Source organism: Antechinus flavipes, chromosome 1, assembly GCF_016432865.1.
Source record: "Antechinus flavipes isolate AdamAnt ecotype Samford, QLD, Australia chromosome 1, AdamAnt_v2, whole genome shotgun sequence".
NCBI classification, from domain to species: domain Eukaryota; kingdom Metazoa; phylum Chordata; class Mammalia; order Dasyuromorphia; family Dasyuridae; genus Antechinus; species Antechinus flavipes.
Genome location: NC_067398.1, coordinates 54,384,791 through 54,390,790, shown reverse-complemented (window position 1 = coordinate 54,390,790; position 6,000 = coordinate 54,384,791).

Genomic DNA, 6,000 nt, shown 5'->3' with positions numbered 1-6,000 from the left:
GAGATCTGAAAGCAGCAGGGGTGGAGGAGTGGCAGATAATCCTGGACTTGGAGTCAGAAGAGCTGAGATCTCGGCACTATTCTGTCATTATCTAGTTATGTGTTCTAGGATGAAGGACCTCACTTCTTTGGGGCTCAGTTTCCTCATCTGTAAAATGAAGACCATAAACTTAGAGATGGCTGATTGATCTCTCAAGTTTCTTCCAGCTCCAAGTCTATATCCTTAAAGTCCATGTTCCCAGGCTCCTTCCAGCTCTAACTTTCTACATTCCAAAGATCCTTCCAGCCCTGACGTTCTAAGACCATACGATTCTAGGTACAGGCACAGTTCACTGCTCTCCCAATTCTCCCCTTGCAAAAGACACGCCTTTTGGGGATCCAATCAGGGCCAAGGGCTCCAGGATCAGGCCATAAGTGGGAACAAAATTGTCACTGCGTTTGCCTCTGTGGTCTTTGTTTATTGTCTGAGTGCTAGAAATATTTTGAATTGTTTTGTTTGGGGAGGGAAAAAAATAACCAAATTAAAAAAAAGTAACTCCCTTGAATGGCCCAGTCCTGGAATGAAAAGGAAAAAGGATAAACAATATTTTGGAGCCTTATAGACCAAGGAGGCCTCCAGCTTTTCTCCAGTGATAGAAAGGCAGCAAATCCAAAAGCAAAGAATAAGAGGTTATTGAGAAGCAGAAGCCTTCCTTCACCTTGACCAGCCCCTTGATTTATTATAGGAAGAAACTGAGAGCTAGAATTTCTTAGCCATAGACTAGGAACTAGAGCCCAAATTCTCTTCCTCCAAGGTGAGAATTGCCAAGCATTCTATGGACCAGGATTCTTAGGGTCAATTTTTGACTTCTTCCACTTTCTCATCCCTTTAGGAGTTACTTCTAAGTATCCAGCAAAGCACTGGACTGGAGGTAGAGAAGGGGAAAGGTGCAATTGCTACCATCTAAGACACCTTACAGTCAGGTGACTCAATTGACTCAATCCTCCTCAGAGGAGAAGCCAGCAATTAGAGAGCTTCCTGAAGAAGCTGAGATTTGAACTCTGTTAATTACTGTCAATCAATTAACCAATCAATGAACATTTATTAAGGGCCTATTGGGTACCAGACAGCATTTAATTCCAGCAGGTAACTGTCTAAGCTGTCCCTGTATTCAGAAATCCAAGTGGGAAGCTCATCCTATTGAAAGCTAGGGATATGGGGCAGGAAAGGTTATTGATATAGTGATACAGTTTGGAAAGGTAACAAATCTCTCTCTGTCTCTCTCTTCCTATTCTCCTCCCTCCTTTCTCTTTTCTCCCCTCCCTCCCTTTGCTCTGCTGCTCTGCCTCTCTCTCTCTCTCTCTCTCTCTCTCTCTCTCTCTCTCTCTCTCTCTCTCTCTCTCTCTCTCTCTCTCTCTCTCTCTCTCTCTCTCTCTCTCTCTCTCTCTCTCTCTCTCTCTCTCTCCCCTCGCTCCCTCTCTCTCCGATATTTTTTGACCTGGAAAGGACCTGAGAAATCATCTAATCCAACTTCTCCCCCATAGCACACAATTAATTGGGGCAGCTAAGTGGCTGCTAGGGATAGAACCTGAGAGCCAGTCAGAAATGCCTGAATTCAAATCTGGTCTCAGACATGCACTAATTATGTGACCCTGGGCAAGTCACTTAACCCTGTTAGCTGTAAAATGAGCTAGAGAACATGACAAACCACTCCAGTATCTTTGCCAAGAAAACCCCAAATAGGGCTCACTCATGAAGAGTGAAACAGGACTCAACAACAACTAACAAGCATTTAATAAGAGCTTTTTAATCCACTCATTTAGGCTAAATACTTAATTAACTACCTCTACTGGTTTCCTGCAGCTAGTATTTTCTCATCCCTTTTTTCCCATATAATCTTTGGAATGGATAACTTGTGGAACTGCACTTTGTGGAATTGCTTGGGGCATGAACACCTTGCATGTATTTTTTTTAGATAACATTTGTAGGTATTTTAATATATATATGTTTTTGTGTGTTCATCTGTGCTGGTAGTACATATATCTATATAAGTGTGTTGGTTCTTGAATATGTGTTTTAGTTGAATGTTTATGTGTGTTATACACACTCACTGACTGGATGATGATATGTTTGTATCTTCTGGACTTGGACATTTGTGCATGTTTATATATCAATCAATCAATATTTATTAAGCACCACTGTGAGCCACTATGATAAGCAATGGCACAAAAGAGTCCTGCCCTCAAGGAGCTTACAATTTCATGAGAAATTTACAATTTAGGGGCAGCTAGGTGGTGCAGTGGATTGAGCTCCAGCCCTGAAGTCAGGAGGACCTGAGTTCAAATCTGCTCCCAGACACTTAACACTTCCTAGCTGTGTGACCCTGGACAAGTCACTTAATGCCAATTGCTTCAGCAAAAAGAAAAAAAAAGAAACTTACAATTTAATATTATATGTGGGTCTGTGTCTCAAGCTTTAACATTCTCCATTGGCACAGGATGGGGATTTGCCATTTACTGCTCACAAAGGAAAGAACGGGAATTTGAGATCCTGAAATCTGACCACACCAAGAATAATGGGCGCAGTTCTGGGAGATACCTTAAAAGAAGGTCATTGACAAGCTGGAGCAGATCCAGAGGAGCATGACCAGGGGTGGTGAAGGGTCTGGAAACCACATTATACAAGGAGCTGAGGGTGTTTCAGTCTGGAGAATAGAAGACTTAGGAAGGAGGGAACATGATAGCAGTCTTCAAATACTTGAAAGCCTGTCATGTGGAAGATGGAGTATACTTAATCTAGGTGGCCCCACAGGGGTAGCATTGGGAAGATTTCAGTCCATTTAAGCTAGTTACTCACAATTAAGAGTTATTCAACACTGGACAGTAGTGGACTTTCCATCATTGAAGGTATTCAAGCAGAGGTTAGAAAGGCATATTCTAACCAAGATTCTTTTTTTAAATTTTTTTTTAGATTATACATGAACATTTACTTATTTCATATTGAGAGAAAAAAAATCAGAACAAAAGGAAAAAAACATGAGAAAGAAAAAAAAAAACCAGAAGAATAAAAAGGTGAAAATAGTATGCTTCAATCTGCATTCAGACTCCATAGTTCTCTCTCTGGATGGGGATGGCTTTTTCCATACAAAGCTTATTGGAATTGCCTTGGATCACTGAATTTCTCAGAGGAGCTAAATCTATCACAGTTGATCATCACGTAATGCTGCTGTTGCTGTGTACAATGTTTTTCTGGTTCTGTTCACTTAACTCAGTATCAGTTCATGTGAGTCTCTCCAGGCTTTTCTGACTGTTCGTTGTTTTTCATAAAACAATAACTTTCCATTACTTTCCTGTACCACAAGTGATTCAGCCATTCCCCAATTGATGGGCATCTACTCATTTTCCAATTCTTCACTACCACAAATAGAGCTGCTGCAAACATTTTTGCACGTGTGGATCCTTTCCTCTCTTTTGTGATTTCTTTAGGACAGCTGGATGAAAGGGTATGCACAATTGAACAAGATTCTTAACATGAGATGGGAGGAGGGCCAGATGAGCTCTGAGGTCACTTTCAAACCTGAGATTTTATTATTTGAAAATTACATGATCTTTGGATTTCTCACTCTATGGTTACATAGAAAGTTCCCACCCACAAGGAAAGAGAAGAAATAGAAGAAGGAGGAAAAGAAGGGACAACTAAATTCCTGAATATAAAATAATATGGCTTTATTTGTTTCTCTCTCCTTGACAAACAAATCCTTCCCTGTTCTTTGTCTCATCCCAGAAAAGTTAACTTTATTCTACTCGGTCCCATCTCAAATCTCCCAGTTCTGTATTCAATTCTAGCCCTTAGGTCATATGGATGTTTTAAAGGGAACAGAAAGTCAACCTGGGAATTGTCTCATCTCACCTCATCCCAAACCAAGAAGGATAATATCTTTGTCTTCCTCTGTCCAGCTCATGGGTGTTGGGGGAGAGATAGCTCAGCCAGGCCTGTTGCTATAGAAGCAAACCTCTGAGGGATGTGGCTGGTGCTGCCTGGCAGGGGGTCTCCTGATCTTCCCAACATGCTTGCTCACTCCTGCCTTTGCATGGTTCATTCCCTCCTCTGTAAACCCTCTTCAGACCACTCCAGACTTCATTTAATTCTCTGAACTGCTTTCCATAGCACTTTCTGTTTGCACTCTAGTAGTTGTTTGTAAGTCTCTTGATTACAAGCTGTCATATACTAATGTATAAGTCTCCAACAACTGCTTAAGGAGAGGCAAAGCCTGTGTTTTTTGATGTTGGCTCCCCTCTGACACCATACACAAGGGCCGGGCACACAGAGATAGTACTTAGCCACTGATTGAATAAAATGTGACCTTAGTTGGCAGTCAGAAGGGTTTGTTTAAAGCCCTGAATCCATTTTTCTAAAGTGCTGGCAGCTGCCTTAGAGATCCAAATCAATGAATCCATTAAGTTAAGGATGTGATTGTTAAAACCTAAAATATGGTACCTTTTGAAGTCCATCCTGAAGAGCAGGAGCAGTTTTATTTTTCATTTGTACCCTAACTCAAGGTCTGGCATATACTAGACACTTAATATATGTTTGTTGATTGCTCTAGATCCTTATTTACGGAAGCCCAGAGTTAGAGGAGGTCAGAGTCAGAAGGAATCTTAGAGAATAATATAAGAATATGGAATGTTAGATATGGACTACTTGAGCCGCTCTGAACATGGAGCTTGAGAATTACCAGGAATATGTTACATCACAACTGAAAGTTTTAGAGATTCTAGCTTCCTGAACTGTGGTTCTCCACCATATGTAGGTCATATAACTGTATGTGGGGGGGGGTCTCAAAATTATGATTCATTATCAGCAAAAGTTTGGTTTGTATACATATTTTTAATATACCTATATACCCCGTACCACGTAAAACTTTTTCAGGAAAAAAAAGGGTTCATGAGTGGAAAAAGTTTAAGTAGCCTTGTTAGAGATCGTTTAATTATGAAAAGTGAGTTGATTTTAGGCAGAAGAAAGGAAGAAACTTTTTCAAGATCAGATATTGAATTACTTGGTAGAAGTTAGTTTCCTGATTCTGTTTTGTGTGGTCTACCTACCAATTAATTTTTCTTCTTAAATTATTGATATGATAAAAATGACAGAGGGGACAGGAAGGAGGGAAGAATAAAATCTAGAACACAAAACAAAAAAAATCTGGGATGTTAAATTTTTTTACATGAATTTTGAGAAAAATATTATTAAAAAATAAAAATGATGGTTTTTTTTTGAGAATTTCTATTTTCAGTGAGATTTGTACACTAACCATCACCATGGATTTCTTTCTGTCAGGTTAATAGTCCTGATTTTCCTCCATGTTTCTGTCAGTTATTACACTGTCCATTCACTTTTTCTGAAACTTCTCTCTGGGCTTCCTTAGTTTCCCCTCCTGTTTCTCTAACTGGTTTCTTTTGTGTCTTTGGTCCCTCCTTGTCCTCCTCCCCATGGGTTCCATCTCACCTAGGGCCTGTGATCTGGTTCTGTATACCAAAGCATTTATTAGTCCAGTGAGGGTGGGAGACAGAACCACATCTGGGCTCTCTATTGCCTTTTCCAGGCCCAGGTTAGACTCACTGGATGTCTTTGAGCCTTTCTTGAGCCCAGGGAGAAAAAGAAAAAAATAGACAGCTATGTGGCATCCTCTTGGATTGAATCCCCACTGGTAGCTTTCTTGGTGAGGGAGAGGAAAGGGTCTTAATGGTTCTTTTATAGAATCTCTCTCTCTCCCATTCCAATCCTAATCAGGATTTACATATGACCTACTCCCTCTACTGGAGGGATGGGAGCTGGACTAGAAAGAAAGAAAGAAAAAAGGAGAAAAAGATTGGGACGTTCATTTTCTTGGGCGTGACGCCTCATATTTATGCAGTGTTTTATATTTTACAAGGTTCTTTATCATTCCAGTATTTCATTTCATAGATTCATTGATCTTAGAGATAGAAAGAAGATCATTATTAGTTCGGTGATTTGTTTGACATA